This window comes from Panulirus ornatus, chromosome 19 (assembly GCF_036320965.1).
Source record: "Panulirus ornatus isolate Po-2019 chromosome 19, ASM3632096v1, whole genome shotgun sequence".
Lineage (NCBI taxonomy): Eukaryota > Metazoa > Arthropoda > Malacostraca > Decapoda > Palinuridae > Panulirus > Panulirus ornatus.
The window spans coordinates 7,066,528-7,089,059 of record NC_092242.1 but is presented as its reverse complement, the minus strand read 5'-3'; the positions used below and the strand labels follow the sequence as shown (position 1 = coordinate 7,089,059).

General features: G+C 46.8%; 2 protein-coding genes across 6 annotated transcripts in view; both read left to right on the top strand.

Moving 5' to 3' along the window:
- Positions 1-22,532, top strand: part of LOC139755357 (protein phosphatase PTC7 homolog) — a 188,391-nt gene that overhangs the window by 75,654 nt on the left and 90,205 nt on the right. The gene's annotated exons all lie outside the window — the stretch shown is intronic.
- LOC139755359 (uncharacterized) overlaps positions 5,873-22,532 on the top strand; it is a 32,026-nt gene continuing 15,366 nt past the window's right edge. For 2 of the 5 annotated variants that reach the window (XM_071673534.1, XM_071673531.1), the window contains exon 1: positions 5,873-6,430. The gene's annotated coding sequence lies outside the window, so the exon portion shown is untranslated. Of the gene's footprint in view, positions 6,526-22,532 lie in introns of all 5 variants that reach the window. The other 3 variants (XM_071673533.1, XM_071673532.1, XM_071673530.1) reach the window with 2 other exon arrangements.

Genomic DNA, 22,532 nt, shown 5'->3' with positions numbered 1-22,532 from the left:
TGTACGCGTCCTGCAGCAGGTATCCTCGACCACTCGGTCGTCTGATGCCTTTGGCATGCTTTCCCATGTGCGCACGACCTTTCCCCCCCCCTCTCATTTCCTGCCTCTCTTTGCCCTCACGTTTACTAGGTGTCCTTTTCCTCAGGACGTATCTGTCTGCTCGCCATGAATGATAGAGACAGGAGAGCCATAACATATGGTGTTGGCTAGCCTTTTATTACATAGCAGCTGGTGTGGTGGTAACGGTGGTTGGAGAGGCAGTAGGGGACAAGGAGCCGCCCACGTCACCAAGGAGGGGTAAGCGGGAAGTCGGGTCCTCCGTTCTCAGGTGTACTGGCCCTTGGTATTGTGGCTGTTCGTCTCAGGTGGCGGTGTGCACGACCACCTGTCAAGCCTCCGTAGGGCCATTCAGGGAAGGGGTTGCGCTCGAGCCCATAAAGTTCGAGCCTTGGGTATGCATGCGTGATCCTTTTGACTTGACCTTTAAAAGCGCCAGGTCAGCAGGTATCATGCGGTAGCACCCCACACGAAGTGTCATATTTTTTTCTCTTCATTAATGGTATAACATTCATGTTTTTCGGCATGTTTTGTACCAGTATTTCATGAAAACGATTAGATAAAGGACTTAGAGAAAATAGAGAGTATTGCAGCTACATTTCAGTCCGGTTAATTTTTTTTTTTTTTTTTTTTTTTGTAAATGTTGACGTAAAAGTTGCCAAGAAAAATGTTCTGCACGAGTCTGAGTGATCCGTTTGAACTGCATGAAAATACTGACGCGTACTTTTTACAGGTTACTCTCGGGTTTGTTAGATCATTTTCTCCGCAGGGTTTCGTTCAGTGTCCATCTGAAACGTCAATGGAAGTCGTTGAGTGGACAGTGGCCCTGTTTTCATTTGCAGGTCTGGTCAATGACCAGGATAGATTGCACTGCGTTGAACCCTCTCCCTCTTGTTTCCGTCCGCTGGCTCAATATACAGCTGGAACTGGTTGGTGAAATTTGCTGTGTAAAACCCCATTGGCAGGTGTATATATGACGCGCAGGAATTAATTTTTTTCGTTTGATACCTCATTTTAACACAGTGTTGGCCTCCTTGCTGATCTTGACTTGTGTACAGGCTTAATTTCACGTACCTTCCAGGGCAGGTTAGCATCCCTGGAACACATGGGTTGAATATGATGGTAGTGGGAGTGGCTTTAAGGACGGCCGCCAATTAAGGACAGTTGGAAAGTAGGCTGGTATGGAAATGGACTTGTGACGATGGATTACAGTGTTCCGTAATAGCTCAGTAGGGGGAAGGTACACTCTCTTCGTAACAGGCAACCGAATGAGAAACAAATTGTCGTCGAGGCGCACTAAACACCACTACCCGGCGTGAACATATCCGAATTGATACTTGATTTTTCATTTATCATTTGCCATCATTGATCAACGGCTTGTAAGGCTTACCGTTTACGTCCGGTGTTGGGAGATTGTGATATTCCTCAACTCACCCAGCGGCAGCAGCAGCAACGGCCACTGGTGGCGAGGTAGGACGGGATTTGCTGTGTTTTGAATCAAACGATTCAGAGCAATCTAGCCTCATTTAAAACAGAATCAAATCCGATGATTTCAATCACTGTGATTTTGTGTGTGTGTGTGTGTGTGTGTGTGTTAATATGGTAAATTTGGCTGTTGATCAACACCAAAATGACGGATAGCTGATTGTATGTAATCATATCCAAAAAAAAAAGCTTGGATATTCTACCGAACATTTGTAGGAAACAGTAATGAATTTGAGCGATGAATTCAAGAGAATATAGTTTGATGACCTCCTCCCACCGGTTGATAATGATCTTTGGCAGATTACAACGAGACCAACCATCTTCTAAGAACTGTTAAGATAAGAAAGATGTGTGGAAATACGCAAAGAGCATTAGTTTAACCTTGACGTCGACACATCCCTTTCCTCGTGTGATTGATCCGTGATGTAAGGGGGAATATTTGAATGCTGATCAAACTGGTGTTCCTGAGAGATGCGTCGGGTAAGGGTTCTCACACGTTCTCTTGAGCTTCAGTGGGGTTTCGGGATATCATTCCCCTCTCTCTTGGTGACGCTGTGACGAGAAGTTTGCTAGATCCTCCTCCGGTTGCTTGGTGGGAGAATATTTCTCGTGGTATGGGTCACATAGGTTGATAGCTATAGTCCCAGTGTTTGGTGCCTGCAGCTGCTGCATCTTCGGTTGGGAGTTGAAGGGACCTTTTCCTTGCGCGTGGACTTGGACTTGTCGGTGCAGAAATGAGAAGCCGCCATGGAGGAGCGAGAGCTTCAGGGCTTCTCTCTTTGTGTTTGAATTTTAGAGAAGATATTGAATATATAACGATACCTCGCTAACACGGGATAAAGCGAATATATATGAATATATATATATATATATATATATATATATATATATATATATATATATATATATATATATATATATATATATTCCTATGAGTCGACGGGGAAAATGAAACAGGGTAAGTTCCCAAGCGCACTTTCATGTATTAATCACATCAGGGGAGACACAAGAGAGAAATATAACAGTCAGTTGATATACAACGATGAGACGTAGCTAGGACGTCCTAGCTACGTCTCATCGTTGTATATCAACTGTTATTTCTCTCGACTCCCCTGATGACTTGATTATTTCACGAAAGTGCACTTGGGAACTTATCGTGTTTCATTTTCCCCGTGGACTATATATATATGTGTATATATATATATATATATATATATATATATATATATATATATATATATATATATATATATATATATATATATATATATATGTATATATATATATGTATATATATATATGTATATATATATATATATGTCTATATATATATATATATATATATATATATATATATATATATATATATATATATATATATATATATATATATATATATATATATTAGATCAACTCACAGAGTTCACGGTCTTAAGATGGGTAAGGTAAGGTAGTGAAGGTCTGTATGAATTAGATTGCTTTGTCGAAGGTAAAATATGTGAATGATTTCCCGTCTTGTCCATACAACATGATTTAATGACTGGCTCTATGCTAGACCTGAGAACCACAAACACACTTGACGGAGTTGATTCGGAGGCGGTCCGATTTATACACCCGCCCTACCTAGCTTCAAAACTTGACCCGCTTTTGCCCTACACCACAATATCGGTTCACTTTCCCTCCTCTGCAGGTATTACTATTTTTTTTTTCTTTTTTACTCCCGAGAACTAGCTGCTCTCTCTCTCTCTCTCTCTCTCTCTCTCTCTCTCTCTCTCTCTCTCTCTCTCTCTCTCTCTCTCTCTCTCTCTCTCTCTCTCTCTCTCAGCTAGTTAAACCACGTAATACTCGGTAAGCTGCTGCTGATTATTGTATGGCCGTTGGCAACTCAAGGGTGAGCAGGTTTGATAACTTTCTTCCCCTCGTAGCTTTTGAGCTCTACTTCTCTCATGTCTTTCCTAGTAATTAAGACCTGGCTCATTTTGATTTTTTTTTACCTCCGTAATTCGTAAGTGCTTTATCTTTTTTTTGTTTCTCCCTTTCATAATCCCCTTTATATTTCAATTAAAGCCAGGCCTTGATGTGGACTTTTGTCCGTGACTGGAGCTTTCAACGAAAAAAAAAAAGAAAGAAATGAAAACGGTTTAGATATTTATAATAGCTTAAGAAGCGCAATTAACAAATTGGTAAAATTTGATAAATCTTGTGAAGTATCTGGATAGGTAAGGGTAAGGTTAGATGAGGGAAGGGCAGCTTTGGGTAGGTTAGAGAAAGAAGGTTAAGCTTGATTAGGTTTAGCTAGGCTCGTTTAGGGAAGGAATGGGTAGGCTAAGTTATTCGCCGGATATCCAGAGGGTTGGGTTAGGATGGGTTAGTCTGTCTTAAAAGTGACGGTTGATAAATAGACCCCGAGTGATGTCATCAAGGCTAACCACTCACCACGTTCAGTGAGGGAGGGTAGAAGGTACAAGAAAACGGGAGAAGGGGATGAGGTGTGGTATATGGTCCCAGGTCAGGGGAATGGCCCTTCCTTTCGCTGGTCAGTAAGGTGCCAGGTCACAGGTAGTAGGGCGAGTAGTATGGAACCAGGTTAGCGAACGTTACTCGTTCTTGGCTCGTAATATGCTGCCAGGTTACAGGAACGACCCACACCCACCCTTCCTTCTTGTGGCTGATGAGACGACTCTTCCTACCGCTAGCTGTTAGCATGGTACTAGGCTACAGGCACCCTCCCTCCCTCCGGTGATGCAGTACCGTATCAGGGACGACCCTCCTTACCCCTTAACTAGTACCGGGTCAGGGACAACTCTCCCTCCCTCCTCCCTCCCTCCTTCTGTGTTGGTAATGTGGTACCAGGTCACAGGGACGACCCTCCCTCCCTCCGGCTGGTAATATTAATCAGTCTGTCCGCCTAATGTCAACATATAGGTCATGAGTTTATGGCGACACGTAGGTGGTGTGGATATTGGCGCGTGAGGGCTTCACGTCCTGTAGGCGTGTGGTTGTGTCACATGTTGTGGTGTGATTATTGACACGTGAGGCTGTACGTACTGCAGGCGTATGGTTGTGTCACATGTTGTAGTGTGGTTATTGACACGTGAGGCTGTACGTACTGCAGGCGCGCGCGCGTGTGTGTGTGTGTGTGTGTGTGTGTGTGTGTGTGTGTGTGACCCAGTGTCACGTGTATTGATGTGGCTAATGATCCATCTCTATGAAAGATATGGAAAAATGCCATTGACTGCAAGAGAAGGGAAGTACCCATTGACATCATTTCATTTTCCAAAATACGCACAGTCGACACAATATATACTGATCAACTCCGTAGACTGAGTCTAATAAACACAGCCCGGGAGCAGATATATGGCTTTCTCAGTCAGGGAGACGACGCCCCGCACACCTCTTTCATCGCGGTGATAAGATCTTGAGGTATTAGAAACCAGAGCGGTGATGGAGGGTGGAGATGATGCAGAGTCGATAGTTATGGACGTGCAGGTGCAGGGGGGGATAGGCTGCGTGCTTGGCAAGGACTGATAAAACGGGTCTGCGACGACTCTTAGGTGCACATGTCACTAGGCTATACAAAATTAATTTCCTTCCCCTGATATGTTGAATATTAAAAGGTAAGAAATATGGCTTCTGATGACCATCATGACTTTGAGGAGAGAAGGACGCACCTCGCTTGTCGTGGCGATGGTTGATGGTCGCGTAAATTCCACGAGGAGGCAAGACGCATGGGTGATGCCATTTGCATCAGCTGCACCCGGAGGAATGCTTAAAGAATTCTCCTTCGCGGTGACACCATTAAGGCGGGCATCGGTCTGGTCGAAAATGGGAACTATATTCATTGTATGAAGTCAACCAGACTTTGTACTTGGAGGGAAAGACGCGCGTACATTGAAAATACATTGGAATGGAATTAATGCATAGTTTGGTCCGTAAACTCACTCTTTTCCCGAAGTGGAATACGGTAAACGTTGTAAAAGTCTGGATGAAAAGGAATAATTTCATATTTATATGAAGATGGAGAATTAATGTCAGGGTCTGCAACTGGAGAATTTATTTCGGTGACATTAGAAATTTTTAAGAATGTCACTTGACCAGCCACTTGGAAAATTCAGGACCGTACAGGATGCATATTGCAGTGTACCCAGTGTGTCGTGGGCCACTAAGAGTTGTGGTCTCAGCTCATACGTGTATCGGAGCAGCGGTGCAGCACTAACCCCCGCCGAGTTATTGGTCGTAGGGATGAGCCCCCTGGAGCCCGCCCACCGCAAGGCTTATGGAAGCTATAGAAGAGAGAGAGAGAGTGCAATTAAATGTGGCTTGCCGCCCCCGGAGACTTATATAAAGAAATTTAATTGATTTTGTTAGTCTTTACAAAGCGAATGATTTTTTTCCCCCCCCTCTTGAATTTTCCTCTCATTCCACGTCGTCAGTCAGTCAAGTTACTAAAGTAGTTGCGTTGTCAACTTGGACATATGTAAGATTCTGGAACATGAAGCTTTGAGGGAACACTTGTGAATGAGGTTTTCGGCTTGTGGGGCCGCTGCTGACGTGGTGTCCAGCAGAGGCGATCAAGATCTTCATTATGCCTCGTGTTATCAGGGTAGACTCCTCCTCCAGTTACTAGAATTGTTTGCATCTTAGGTATAGAATACAGGGAAGGTGGACAAAGTGACATTATGGAAGTAACAAAACCAGTAGGTTCGTCCAGTAGCCACCAGGAGGAGGGAAACCTGTAAGAAATTAAACCCTGTGGAGGAGGTTGGGAGCGGATGATGGCCCATGCAGGCATTCCTGCAACCTCCCGCGGCCCGCCAGACGCCAGTGCCCCACCAACCACGCTGGAGGTTGGACGTGCTACCGCTGTAGGGCCAGACCCACGTGTGGTGTAGGTCTCTGTGCTCTCATGGTGTTGCCGCCGTGTCCTCCCTCAAGTGTTGCACGTTGTGCGATAGACCGACTCGAGATGCCAGTGATACCCAGGTTTGATATCAAGGTGGTGGTGTTACTGGAGGTCGAGTGATTTGGCCATATAGGACCAAGAACACACGTTCAGACTGGATTCTGAAAGATGCGTGGCGTTTTCCCAAACATTCGACCATGAAGTTACGATTCTTTAAAACTGTCGTGCAGAACATCCCAGAGAGGGGATGTGAAATACTATTTCAGTGTTCAAAAAAAAAAAAAATGAGGAAGTGTTTATAGTGTTCACAGTTGGCTGCTGTTGAACTAATCCTGTGTATTGTGATAGGCTGATAGACGGTTTGCCACACAGTTATAAATGGAACAGGATTTCTGCAGTGATTTGGCCAGCTTCATTGTTGTTGTTGATATTGTAGTGTGTTTGTGATGTGTTCTGTTCCGGTGTTTAAAGTGTATCAACTGGTTATTGTTTATTCTTGTTATCTTATATTTATTTTTTTAGTCCAACCATTATTGTATTTCGTAATGAAAGGCCTCCTCCTGCTGCCCCTACTACTAATGCCGGTGCCGTCCTCTGCTTCACTGCTACTACCACCTTCTCTACTACTTCTGCTTCAACTATTACTACTACTACTTCCATGTGGTTGCTTCGCTGCTAAACGCACCAGGGATAATGTCAGACTTAGTTTCTATGATGACACGGAGAATATATATATATATATATATATATATATATATATATATATATATATATATATATATATATATATATATATATGTAGCAGTAACATGTGAGTGTGTGTGGATTATGTGAGTTTGAGGACAGATTGTGAGAAGACAGGAAATACAGTTTGTAAATACCGATTTATGTTACATGTCTGTACACTGCGGGGAAGTAACTTGGGAGTTTTACACTCGTGGGTCCCCATCTCTTGAACTATCTCAACTCTCATACAACTTTTTAAACTTTGTGTGTGTGTGTGTGTGTGCTGTCCACATAACTCGGTGTATGCTCTTCATCCACTCCTCTCATGCAGTACTATGAAAGTAGTTATTTACGTTTTTTCATACAAGTTTCATGATTGATTACGATGTTATGTTCTCTGTTCTATCTAAGCCTCTTCAGAAGACCTCTTCTCCTTTGACGTCATCAGACTTCTAAGAATATATATATTTTGTGAACAAGACACCCATACACTTCTCTCTTCCAAAGTGGTCATATATATATATATATATATATATATATATATATATATATATATATATATATATATATATATAATATTTTTTTTTTTTTTTTCATACGATTCGCCATTTCCCGCATTTGCGAGGTAGCATTAAGAACAGAGGACTGGGCCTTAGAGGGAAAATCCTCACCTGGCCCCCTTCTCTGTTCCTTCTTTTGGAAAATAAAAAAAAAAAAAAACGAGAGGGGAGGATTTCCAGCCACCCGCTCCCTCCCCTTTTAGTCGCCTTCTACGACACGCAGGGAATACGTGGGAAGTATTCTTTCTCCCCTATCCCCAGGGATAATATATATAATATATATATATATATATATATATATATATATATATATATATATATATATATATATATATATATATATTATGTCCACTGACCTTTCATTGTTACCTTCTTTGGATCTTCTTTAGTTTTTTGCGCTTCCTTTATTGCATTGTTCGAACTTCGGATGCATATTGTAGTTTCGATGAAATATAGGTTGTGAATAATGTGCTGAGTATTCCATGCACTTGATTGCAGTTCTGATATTTGTCAGAAGACAGTTTGTCTTCTTCACAGTTTTCCGTAAGGAAGGGTTTGGGCGACAGGTTTAAAGACAGTGACGGTGCCCAAATGTATGTTTGTTTGTGATTGCTGTGTGTGTGAGGCTGTGTTGCCCCGTCTCTTAACCTTGTATATAAGTACTTTGTCTTTCCCCCTTTGCACACACACACACACACACACACACACACACACACACACACAAACTAACCAAGGCTGGTGTGTATGTGTATGTGCGTACTTACATATGAGTAGAGAAATGGTACATACATACCAACGTTGGGAGAAGGGTCAGCACGGTTGTAGAACTCTCTCCCCGTGACGAACAAATAGTAATCACAAATATTAATCACACACACACACACACACACACACACACACACACACACACACACACACACACACACACACACCAACCACATGATATATCTCTCTGTGAACAAGAGAGACAAAACGTTAGGCTTCTCATAAAGGACAAAACTGGAATTCATTAAGCCAGACGAGTTTTGGATGGATGTCATCGAAGAGCGTGGAGTGCGTGGTTGTGCATTGTTCTTTGGAGGCACGGGCGGGTGGGTGCTGCTGGTGGGGAAATGTCGTGTGCTTTGTGGCTGCCGCTGGGGAAGTGGGTGTATGGCGGAGCTACAGTGCTGCTGCTGCTGCTGCTTAACCCATGCTATATATGGTGGGTCAGCTGTCTTCTTCTGCTCCTCTTTGCCGCATCTGTACATCTGGGTCATCCTCCTACTCCTCTTTATTTCTTTTTTTTTTTTTTTGTGAGTTTTATATCCTAGGCCGTCGTCACTCACGGCCTTTCAGCAACCACCTCACCACAACCATCATTGCCGACACCATCTTTGTGTGTGTGTGTGTGTGTGTGTGTGTGTGTGTGTGTGTGTGTGTGTGTTTGTGTGTATGGAGAAGTTGTACACTCGTGGGGCCCATCTCTTAAGGTTTTTGTACTGATACATTTTTTAACGTACGCTCAGCATTTACAAATACGGCACTTTGTGTGTGTGTGTGTGTGTGTGTGTGTGTGTGTGTGTGTGTGTGTGTTTTAGAATTCATGTTTTTTTTTTTTTGTTTTTATGTACAATCAGAGTTTATCGTGTTTCTTTTGTGTTATTATCGTTACAGAAACCAAGTCAGACCAACTTTTTTTTTTATCCGGAAAAGAAGAGATGCACGAGAGAAGATCTGAGAGTAATTTAAGTTTGAGAGGAGGGCGGGTGTGTGACCAGGCATGTTATTTGGCGTGGGTTTCGGGAGCGGAGTGGGTCGCGAGGCAGTCAGAGGCTTGTGCTGGAGGGGATGGGGATAGTTTGGTACCTTATAGGATAGGTTTGTTATAGTTGGTGTGGTGTGGTAGCTGGAATGAGTAAGACGGTAGCTGGGCAAGGGGATAAGTTTTTTCCTTGTCTTACCAGCCTGTTATGGGGTTTTGCCTCATTGTTTATAATTCATGTACGAGGCTTGTCGTCATCGCTTTGCTTGCACACGTCACAAACATCAGACGATTCAAGAACTCCTTCCTTTTGATCAACATCCCTCGTGTAGCTGATAAGTTAGAGAGCCTTAGGCAAGCTACGTTGTGACCCCTTGTGGGCTGCTTCATCCCCTATCCTTACTTATCAGAGGACTAGAACACCTCCAGGCTAGACATGAGACGCAGATTATAAATGATATGAAGTAACTGTTGTTTGGAGTTGGTGGTATAAGTAATAGAAGCTTTGTATCTTTCTTTTTTTCATGGGCCTAAGAGCTATGTTGCTTGTTGTGTGGCGTGTGCTGTGGCAACACTGTCGAGGGTGAAGTGTAGTAGGGTGAGCTTGTCTTGATATGATGTAATTTAACAAGTTGATTATCTGATGAACCAGGGTTTGTAGCCCGCACTGGAGAACCTAGTATATGTCATGCAGGGGTCCTCAAGCCCTTCATGAAGAGGGTCACAAACAAGAGTCTTCAGCGGGCCGTAGTCTGGGAAGTTCCCTATTGTCTTTATGATGTTCGAATTCTTCATATGTAATTGTTTACAGTTGATCACCTCTTAGTTAACGTTATGGGATTTGTACTCGTCCCTGCACTCACTCACTCACTGGGTCCTTGGGCCCGTGGATTGCGGCCAAACAGCCAGACTGATCAGAGGAGCAGGGGAGCAATATGACCGCTGACTTGAGAACTGCGGGTCTGGAGACGAGCCTCCGGGTTGTGGACGGTGGAGTGAGGAAGCTGTTCTTGGCCACTTGACGTACGCACCATGGTGACCATTGCATGCACCCATGAAGAAGATACGAAGCATCGAGTACTTGTAACATCTCCAGACGACACTTACTCCTTCATATAATTTAGAATAATGTAACTTATACTTTACTAAACTTATAATGTGGAAGTGTTCTAATCCTGTGATGATTATTAAGGCCGTTTTAGGACACGTCCCACAAAGGTATCTACCTACCTACCGACCTATTGATCCCCGGATGGTCACACACACACACAGTGGATGTTGACTCCTCCAGTACGGTTGTGAAATGTAACACCTCTGCTGTTGACGTATTTGTTGAAGGGATTTTTTTTTTTTCTGTATAGTGAAGCCTCTGGGACATGTTGGGATGGATCAGGACGGCTCTGGTGTTGGCCTCGGGCGCGTCCATCAAATAGAAATCTCTCATTGTATCTCAGCTTTGTTGACTTTTTTTTTTTTGTTTGTCATTGTGTTGAGGCAAGGAGGAAGATGATATTGTTTTGAAATATTATTCGTATACTCTATATATACATTTATACGTATATACTCGCACTTTGATGGCATAAGAAAACCTTAACCCCTTAAAGACTATACTGCACGACCGTTGAGTAAGATGACCCAACCCTTAAGGCTCAAAGCCTTGAAAAAGGCTTTAAAATCAGTGAGCCAGACTTAAAAGCTCGCTGGAAACAAAGAGTCGTTCAGATAGATAGGAAAAAAAAAAGAGAAAGAACCGTATTTACTTCGTTCTGCGAATAGATAATCCAAAAGCACATAGCGTATTGGTCCACCAAACCTACATAGGGAACATTATTACACTGAATAGTACGAAAATGTAGGAAAACTACAAGAATCGGTATTCTGTGCTGGTGTAAACATTGGTGGGATGGGTGACCTGGCAAGGACTCGTCATAAAGAGCACCAGACTAACAACAAATATATCGAGATAGTTTGACTACACGGGGCTCCGGGATACCCCCCATTGACAATGTTTTCTTTTCTAATGCGTTCCAGGACCAGTGCATCTGGGGGGCCTGGATGTGCTAGGGGAGATGGGAGGAGTGGGTTGTGTTGACGGGGGAGGGGGGGGGTGTGTTAGGGTGGATGAGATTGTTTTGATGAAAGTAAAGGCAGACGCGATACCTGGATTTCGCTTGGGGAAAATGACACGCGCCTGGAGATTAGACGCCAGGGAGGACTGAAGAACAACAGACTTAAGTGAGGGCAGTCGCCCCTGGAGAAGTAACCTGCGGGGCGTTGCCTGTACCCAGGACCTGTCGAGTGTGTTGCAGCCGTGCCAGCAGCCTCTTTGAGTGTGTGGTAATAATTCAGGACCTGTTGAATGTTGCCAGTTATCGGATATCTCTGTTGCTGCAGTTACCTAGCAGTTACTGAGGGTGTCGCGGGTGTGCCAGGCCTGTTGTGTGTGTGTGGTGCGGGTGCTTTGGGACCTGTTGAATGGTGCCGTTATACGGGACTTTCTGAGTCGCCATTCGCGGGAGACCTGTTGAGTGTCGGTTATCCGAAACCTGTTGAGTGTCGCCATTGTCCGCCGGGACTTGTTGAATGTTTCAATTAAGCGACTCGGCTATTCGATACGTGTCTATTTTCGTGAATATCTGGGACCGGTTTAAGTGCCTTCGTCATCCAGGACCTTTAAGACTCTCGTGGTTGGGCTCGATGGCCCGACCCATTAGGGTCAGGTCAAAGGCCGGGCCCTCAGACATAAGGGTGGCATAAGGGGATTAAGCATCGGGGACTCGTTGGAAAGGATCTGTGCATGTCGTGTTGTCCGGGGAGAGGGGAGGATACTTTAGCAGTCCCTTGGCAGGAAGGAACTATTGATCGACGGTCATTGTCATGCAGGAGTCTGGAGCATCCAGGGGACCCGGGAACACCAGAGCTGGTCGCCTGTTGTAAGTCGGTAGGTAGGTTCGCTGAGCCCAAGCTGGCCACGGACCTCTTGCCTGCCGATGACCCGAGCTTAGTTTTCTCTCGTGTTGATAGCTGTATGCCGTCTGTAGTGTGTAGGTCGGCGGCGTTTGGACTCGTTGTCTTGAGCTAACCAAACTAAAGGCTAAGATTCTCAGGCGAGGGAGCAAGGCACACATGACTAATGCAGGGATTCTGAAAGAGTAAAAAGACCCAATTTCAGAACACCACTCGGAAGTCTGTATTCGGCAAGGTCCCGGTGTTCTGTGAGGGTCTTGGGAAAAGCAGCAGCTGCCGCTGCAGTTTTCATTTAAATTTCTAACGTTATCCTCATCGGGGACACGGCCTGGTGTCTTCTCCGTCAGTCCTCAACGATATCTTAAGACTTAAACTCTGTAGGGTCTCGCCACGGCTCTGGCGCGCGCGCGCGCGCGCGCGCGCACACACACACACACACACACACACACACACACACACACACATATACTGTTTAGGAGAGCTGTTATTATTATAAGTCCTACGACGTGGCCTGGTAAAGTCTGTAGCACACGCTCTGTGTGTTTTTTTTATTTTATTTTATTTTGTCTGTTGTTTTATGAGTAGCCATTGTTGTTATATCCTCCTCACTCCGAGGGATGGACAGTGTTACCGTGCCATGACACACCTGGACGTGCACAGCAGGGCGTGGCGGCGCGGTGTATAGCAGGAGACGTGTGAGGTAGAGAAACCATATGGCCAGTGTCGTCGTCTTGCAGCCTCGCGTAGAACCACAACAGCGTGGTGGTGGCGGGCCAGGCTGGCGGTGGCAGGATGTAGCCTCTTGCTCTAAATGAGGTGGTTCCTGTGCTGGGTTGTACGTCACGGCGGCTGGTGGTGGGCAGCGGGTGGTGAGTGGGAATCCACGGGGGCGCCCCACCCACGCCCGGCTGCTGGTTGGGATTGTGGGCGGCGTGCAGGGGGGTAGTGGGCAGCACTGTTCGCCCACCCCCACCCACGCAAGCTTACTGTACTGGTTGTGGACGTTCGTATCGCACCGCCGCCCACGCCTACCTTCCTCGTAGGCGCACACATGACATGTTGCCCGCCTCTCACCTGCTGAACACAGTGCCTCGGTACGTTGGGTCTGAGTTTTAAGAGTGAACTTCGGTATTGGACTTAAGGCAAGGGAAAGGCGGGATGGTTATGTTTGTATTGCACAAAAGACTCAGGAGATGGCGCACCGCGAGTGCAAATCCTCTTCCCAGTAATGTACATGTTGGTGATTACACACACACACACACACACACACACACACACACACACACACACACACACACATACATTAGTACTGAAAATGCATGTGGTCATTGTACTAATTAGGCTGTTATATTCGTTCAGGTTATGATTATGCCAATTAGGGACACCTCCTAATGTGGAGGCGGTACTCCAAAAATATTGCTACTAGTGTAATGAGGAAGAGGACGATGACCTGGCTAATGACCCGGCTAATAATCCCACTTATGCTATACTTTCCCCCTTCTCTGTCTAGCTATACTTTCTCCCACTCTTTCTGGCTATACTTTCCCCCTCTCTTTCTGGCTATAATCCCCCCCCCCTCTTTCTGGCCTGTATTATCTATTTTCCAATCAGTAGTCATTTTTGGTAGTAATTTCATCATCAGGCTTGCCCGAAACCAGAAGAACTGAGAGCGGCTGTAAACATTAGTCCTGTGTCTCGAAGCGTAGACGGGAGAGACGAAACATACAGCGGAAGGCCTCAAAGGTGCGACAATCCCTGTCCAGTTTTCACCCTGCGTTGATTCTTCCCTTCACTGGAGTTATACATTTTTCATTATTGAAAAGTTGTTGTAAAGTGGTTCCAGTTGGTTCACTATGGTTACGCCGACAGAAAATGGTGGGAGTCGTAGGTGGATTGGCAGGATGCCAGCTTAAGTTTTAGGACGTGAAAACGAAGAGAAAATGGTATTGTGGTGAAGCCAGTGTGTGTTAACGGGAACCTAACCCCCATCTCTCTCTCTCTCTCTCTCTCTCTCTCTCTCTCTCTCTCTCTCTCTCTCTCTCTCTCTCTCTCTCCACTCAGGTCATAGCCTCCAGGAGGAAAGTGATCCCAAGGTCTGAAGTTACTGGGGCCATCTTTACAATGATATTTGGTACACACGTTCATGTACCAGTCAACAGGTTGGTGTTGCGTATGTCACTAGGTGAGGTGGATGTCACTCGGTGAGGGGGATGTCACGAGGTGAGGTGGATGTTACAGAGGTGAGGAGGATGTCACTAGGTCAGGAGGACGTCACGAGGTGAGGTGGATGTCACTAGGTCAGGAGGATGTCACGAGGTGAGGTGGATGTCATGAGATGAGATGGATGTTACAGAGGTGAGGTGGATATCACTAGGTCAGGAGGATGTCACGAGGTGAGGTGGATGTCACGAGATGGTGGATATTACAGAGGTGAGGTGGATGTCACTAGGTGAGGTGGATGTCTCGAGGTGAGGTGGATATTTCTAGGTTAGGTGGATGCCACGAGGTGAGGTGGATGTTAGAGAGGTGAGGTGGATGTCACGAGGTGAGGAGGAATTCTCAGAATGAGGAAGTTGAACACTTTCCAGGAACAAGTTACACAAAGTCGACAAATGCTGATGAAATGATTCGAAGTCTGACAAACTGTGCGGAACGGATACTCAACCACTGGAGAACGACGCCGGGGCGACCCTTTGTGCACGAAGACACGACCTTTGGGCAGCAGTTGTCATGTCCAAGGCTAGGCCGTCGTACCCGTCGTGTAGATGAGCGCATGGATCCTACCATCTTGCTCTAGGGTCGTACCGTCGTGCTATTGGGTCGTACATCGTGCTGTAGGGTTAGGCCTACCATGTTGCTTTAGGGTCGTACCGTCGTGGTATAGGGTCGTACCGTCGTGCTGTAGGGTCCTACCATGTGCTTCTGGGTCGTGGTATAGGGTCGTACCGTCGTGCTGTAGGGTCCTACCATGTTGCTTCAGGGTCGTACCGTCGTGGTATAGGGTCGCACCGTCGTGCTGTAGGGTCCTACCATGTTGCTTTAGGGTCGTACCGTCGTGGTATAGGGTCGCACCGTCGTGCTGTAGGGTCGTACCATGGTCGTTTTAAGTCGATCCTTGACTGGATGTGGGTGATGGACGGAGGGAAGGGGCACTGGTGGTAGTGACGTTGCCAAGACGAGGAAGAAGCCATACGTGCTGGTAGAGACCAGCCCTCCCCGTGAGGTGGATGGTGGACTCCGGAAAATTACGCCAATTGGAAAAGTTTCTCTCCTCCTCCTTCCTCTCTCTCTCTCTCTCTCTCTCTCTCTCTCTCTCTCTCTCTCTCTCTCTCTCTCTCTCTCTCTCTCTCTCTCTCTCTCTCATTTCTCTCTCTCTGGCCTGACAAGTTTCTGTTTGAATACCGAAGACTCATTCTTGGGGAATCGAATGTTTACAGTGAGTGGTGAGGGCAAGGCTCTCGGGAGGGGTCCGGCCTCTTGAGCCCTCCCGCTGACAAGCGCCTTCAGTCTGCTCACAGACTTGATGTGTTAAGAGGTGCGTCTACGGCGGGTAGTTGTGGGGAGAGATGGTGATGATGTCTTCAGTGGGCCGACCTCCTCCCTTCCTCCCTCCCTCCACCTGGTGCTGGGACCTGCCGGGCTTCCCCCTCTCGCCACTTTAACTAACCTATTACCACCCGCGCTTGCCATTTCGTTACGAAACATCCAACATTTTTCGTTAAACGAGTGTGTGTGTGTGTGTGTGTGTGTGTGTGTGTGTGTGTGTGTGTGTGTGTGTGTGTGTGTGTGTGTATAGGATACAAATTTTCTGATACTTTTCCTGGGAAGGAACAGATTTTGATAAAGCCGTTAACGATCGATTGTATTTTTTTATTTTCATGGCCATCATGGCTTCGACAAAACGTGCCCCCGATCATAGGTTATCTCGGGTGAAAGGTAGAGAGACAAACGGAAAAAGAGAATGAGGTATCATAACGGTTGATTCTCGAGTGATCGGTCTCGACACCGAAACTGGAGGAAGCGACTACGGCCAGCTGTGTACACAGCCTCGCGTCCAAGCTTTAGTTGCGGCTATTCATGCAGATCAACTCACGAGAACAGTTGCCAGAATGATACCTGTAGGAGAGAGAGAGAGAGAGAGAGAGAGAGAGAGAGAGAGAGAGAGAGAGAGAGAGAGAGAGAGAGAGAGAGAGAGAGTAGCAACATTGTGGTTGATGAAAGGTGATGCCAGGAGAAGGAAAGAGACGAAAGGCTTTTGATCTAGGATTTGAGTATTCTAAATGTTTATGGAAGGGGAACTGGTATTCCGATGTTACTCTATGTTTATGGAAGGGGAAATGATATTTCGGTGTTACTCTATGTTTATGGAAGGGGAATTGATATTCCGATGTTAGTCTAGCCCCAGCATTCGCAACGCACTTTTTAAAACTTAAGATACATCGTAGTGTATCACGTGGGCCCACGAAGGAAAGTCGTGCGGTGAGTCGATCTTCAGCGAACATTTGGACGAGCGTCGGCCTAACGTTGTCAACAGGACCGACTCCCAACTCCGCCCGCCGCCCGTTACCGGTAGCAAAAGGACGCCGTAAACACCCGCCTGAGCATGACGGCACAATCTGAGGGTGTGGTGGCATGACATTTGACCTAATGCTTGTGAGGTCGTACCTCTGTGCTCAGGGGATATTAATTTACCTCTCGTTCTGAGGAATATTTTCCCGACCCAGTAAATACCGTGTGGCGTAACAAAGTAACGTCCCAAAGTGTGTCGTCCAAGGCTTGGCCACACTTATATACCCGCACAGTTTGTCGCTGATGTGTCGTTCCAACCCAGTGGCCACCTGGCAGCCATTCCTGTATCTCCCCTCGTCGGGGAAGGAGACTTAAGATCTTTCTCGGAAAGTATGGGAAGCCTGGAAAGTAAGTGCTCGTGTCCCATCGTGAACTGACCCACCACCGCCTCCATCCCGCAAAGCAAGTGAACTGACTCGTGAGTTCCATTTCCGGCCAATTTTACCTCACCGTTCCTCACTAATCACTCGATTTCCCCGAGTATTGGGACATTATATGTCTCCATTACCAACAACCTTCCAAACTCTGTAGGGTAATTACGAGAGGAATCCTGTCTCGCGCGGCATTGATTTGCTCTCCAGGTTTCAATTACCCGACACAGAAGGTCCCAGAGGCAGCTTTGAACAAGCCTTTGACTCGACAAGAACCTTAACTAAAATGATAAATGTAACCTAACCAGTGGGTCGTCAGTAATAGATTTCAGACCATATTGCCCTGTATTACCGGCAGATGTGTTGACCTTATATTTAGGATTAAGACTCGGGTTAGTGATCTTACATAGACGTGTCCTTCACTGAAATGTATTAGGAAAAAAAAAAAGATATTCTGAAGCCTTAGGTAAAATACGACATTTCATTTGTTCTGTAAAATGCTTCGGGAATCTTAAGGTACCGCAGTGTCAGGAAAGCTTTCTTCGCCTCACTCCTGCAACGGAGCTGCTCTGGCTGGACCCTTACGGTGTTAGATGGAGGTGACACCCAGTCACAGGATCCTATTGCCGTGTAGCCTGCCTCACATACGTAGCAACTGAGGGCTTAGCAGTATATGCATAACGTTTGAATATTCATAGTGTTATGTATATATATATATATATATATATATATATATATATATATATAATCATGAGTTTGAAAATAGCTTCATGTTTGTAGACTGTTGCTGATGAACTATATCAGTTTAGTATTAGTATCCGCAGATGGAAAGAGGAAGATATGATTTGTTTATGACTGAGGGCCGGTGTAGGGAGGTGGTTGTGGTGTCTGTTGGACCGTATGCTGACGCTGACGGAGGCTTCTCCCATCTCTGCTCCGGGAGAGAGAGATGTTTGTCCTGCTGACCCCATGTTTACTCTGCTCGTTAGGATGTGCGAGTCGTGACAGCCTGACTCAAGTGGACTGGAAGGTACAGTAGCTACACATCAGAGGAACCAGACAGGATAATGGTTCGTTCTTACCTATCAGACGTACACCTAACCTTTATCTCGTCGAATGTAGTTAGCGAATATACTTTGACGTTTCCTGTAGATTCATCGCCTCATTTCTCCCGTTAGGTACTTTCAGTGCAGCCGTATTCTCGTATTTCTTTTGTCGTGCTTTGCTCTTCACTATCAGTTCATCATCATCATCATCGTCACTGGATATTCGCCTACATTAAGTGGATATTTGCCACCAGTGGTTGCAGCCGTGTCCATGACGCTTCATCAGCAAACTTCGCCAGCACCAGCTTGACGTGCTGCAACTTGGGATTTGAAGTGTGTGTGTGTGTGTGTGTTTGTGTGTATGTGTGTGTGTGTGTGTGTGTGTGTGTGTGTGTGTGTGTGTGTGTGTGTGTGTGTGTGTGTGTGTGTGCGGCAGTAATGGCCACAAGTTCCTTAAGCCCTCAGACCGTGTTATTGATATATTACATGAGGGATGAGGGATGGGTTAGGCTGAATAGAAGAAAGGAGGGACTAGACGGGAGAGAAGAGAAGGGAAGGTAAGAGGGACAGGCAGGGAAAGGAGGGAGACATCGGTGAAGGAGTGTTGGCTCGCCCTCCCGTCGCCAGGGGAGGATACGAACGTCTGGGTCAACGTCAGCATGACCAGGCCAGAGGCTCTTGGTGCCACATTTATAGCCAGCGATGTGAGGCGCTGCAGCTCCGGGGCGTGTCACTACCACTGGCGCTGCGGCCGATTTAGTGCGTGGATTTTGAAAGACCTGCCTTCACGACCAGATGTTCTAAACCTAATAATATTCGACTGCGCACGAATTGAACAATTCTTGCTCAGGGAGGAACTGTTTTTTGGAGTTCTCTGTCATACCTGACAAAGACGGCACAGCGCGCACCACGCCTTCTCGTTCCAGATTAGAAATGGTACTATCATCAGTAGAGGATTTTCAGACGCTTCCAATCAGCTATCCATCAGGGAGGAGGAGGAAGGGGCCGCCCATGATTGCCATGCTACCAAACAGAGAGGGGGAGGGGGGTTTCAGCTTCTTCGGTGTAGGTCTGTAAAGAAGACCAAAAAAAAAAACACACACACACAAGAGCAGTACGAGACAGAGTGACACTTCACATCACGGGGGAGGAAGGAGGAGGTAAAAGGACGTCAGGATGGGAGTGCCAGATGATCTTAGTTACGGAGGGCACAACAAAGCCACCGGCGCTCCATCAGAGGAGACGGGTCGGGCGATTGGCTCGCTGGATTTCCTGGAACCAGCGACAAATGGGATCTGTCGGTCGTCTCGGGGTCAGGTGTACACACACACACGCACACACACACACACACACACACACACACACACACACACACACACATAAGGATGTGTGTGTGTGTCTGTTTGTAAAATTGTGGTGATATCGGGAGTTGAGTCTGTAAGTGCGCCGTGTTATTGCTTTCTAAACTTTTGTGAGCCCGACTGGACGACTCCTGAAAGCACGCTGATATGACCCTTGGGTACGAGAGACTTGCCTCTGACCAAGTCAAGAGGCCAGGGTGTCGTGCCCGGGGGTCGTGCCGTTCTGTTAACTGTCATCTTATCGCTGAACGGGACGCCAGTGGCCAACCAGTAGTATATCCCGTCGTTATGTTCTGGTGGAGGAAGGATATGGCAGTCCTGTCCACTTTATATAACTCGTGGAACTATGTCAGTTGTCTCCGACGCCACAACAGCTCCGAAATTTTACTGGTGTTTAAAGAGAGAACATTTGTATCATCTAGCATACACTGTGTGGGGGGTTGGGGTCCATTATGACATCGTAATTTGGATGGTTTTTAAGTGTCTTGATTGTCGTCTTTAGCATCACAACTCTCATGGATATCTCTGTTAAATCCCTCCGGTGTGTCTCCTTCTCTCCATGCTTCATCTTCATCACCGCCATCCCGTGTCCTTTGCCTCCTTCATCATGTTAAGTAGAGGATGGTAGAGGGCAGGCCACCAGGAGGGGTGAGAGTTGAGTGCTGCGGAGCGGAAGACGGGAGTGTGGGCTGGGAGAGGAAGGTGTGTGTTTGTGTGTGTGTGTGTGGTGTGTATGTGTATGTGAGGAGCGTCCATTCTTGCGATGGGTGGTTCGGGGCCGCTGCTGCTGCTGCTGCTCTTCTCTCAATACTCGCACAAACCTCACCTGCCACTCCACTCCCCTCCCGCCTTCCCCTCCTAGACCACCAACTCCACTCCGCTCTCGCTGCCACTCTCTTCTCTTGCTATCCCAGGCCCATATCTCCGACCCGCTCTCACCGCCTTGCTCTCCTCCGGCTCACCCAGGCCCTTATCGCCACACCGTCCTCACTACCTCGCTCTCCTGTGGCCCGTATCGGCACGCCTCTTTCACCTCCTTGCTCTTCTCCAGCTCTCCCGGACCCCTTTTCTTCTCTCTCTCTCTCTCTCTCTCTCTCTCTCTCTCTCTCTCTCTCTCTCTCTCTCTCTCTCTCTCTCCCTCTCCCTCTCCCCCCCCTCCCTCCCCCCCCCCCCCTCTCTCTCTCTCTCTCTCTCTCTCTCTCTCTCTCTCTCTCTCTCTCTCTCTCCTCTCAGGGGTGAAGTCATGAACGGAATCTGCCGAGCTAAGGTGCGGTAAACATTTCAGTTTATGTTGGGATCATTTTTCGCTTTAACTGGGTCCCCGATTGGCAGCGATGGAGGATTGCTGTCTGGCGGCCGTGAGTCTTGTCTATAGACAGGTGCCACGTTAATGCAGGAGCTCGTATATCATCGTCTGTGGCCGCCGCTTAATGAAGTGCCACAGGAACATGATACACGTCCAACGACACCGCCATTCGAGGGGGCGATTATTTCGTCTGTCAGGTTTTGAGATGCTGTTGCGCGCTGAATGATAGTGTTGGGAGGAGGAGGGAGGGGAGGAGACTCCTTTGTCAAAACGATTTGCCTGAAGGCGATTGGGGTCGGATTGCGTTTCTCTGTGGAGAGGGTCGTCTTCGGGGGCCGGTGTAGATGGTGTCAGCAGAACGGTGTCAGACGATGTCCTCAGCGACACTGGTACTCTGTGTCCTCATGAAGAACTCGCATGCACAACGAATGTCACCGAGCCATTTTATAGCTCTTCAGGCCACACGTTCTCAGTTTGAATATTGGTGAATCTTTACGCCGTCTTGTGACGTGGAGAGAGAGAGAGAGAGAGAGAGAGAGAGAGAGAGAGAGAGAGAGAGAGAGAGAGAGAAATGTGCGAAGGTTACTTACGTTTGTGTTTGAATGAGTCAAGAACAGCGAGTGAAGGGGACGCTTGGAATACTGGAGACTGTCGAGTCATTTTACTTCAAGCCTGGACACGGGAGGTGCAGCAGATACTGCAGGCAGCGGGGAATAGTTTAAGTGAAGAGTTGGAACAGCTGCAGCGCTCCTGTCAAGTCGACGGGGCTGGGCGTGTCACAGCTGTGCTGTTTTTGATTTACCTCAGCCCAAATTGGTGCACATTTACTCGCCAGCCAAAAGAAGGAGGATCTGCGCCTCTTCTGCCCGCGCAGGGGATCGAACGTGGGTCATGGGGTTCTTGTATAGCTACGCTAAACGCTCCGAAACTAAAGCTACAGTACAGCAGACATTGTGGGTCAGTCCATGAATAGCTTCATGGAACATTCATACATTGTGTACCTGACCCACATCGGCTACATTGGCCACATATGGCCTTGCGGGTTGCGGCCACCAACAGCCAAAATTATCAAGTGGACACCTAACCTAACCTAACCTAACCTAACCGGTGTAGTAAGCTGTCGGGGTGAAAGATCGTCCCTGTAACCCATCGCAAGACAGACGTAAAGTTAAGATACTAGTCGGGGGAGAAGTGTTGCCATGCGTAGCACCCTGTTAATCGTATTTTTTTTCCTTGTGTGGAAATTTTAGTGATTTTATATTCTTAAAGTTTCTACGTCGGTGTCATTTTGATAGCCACGGGAGGAGCGTCGAGCGAGCGTGATGGGTTTGGAGAGGCTTGGTGGCGGCATTAGTAATGGTGCTGGCAGTTGGGTGGGACACTGGGTTATTGCTTCGGGTTGAGGTCAGCTGCGGCCTGGCACTGCGCCCGGTGCCT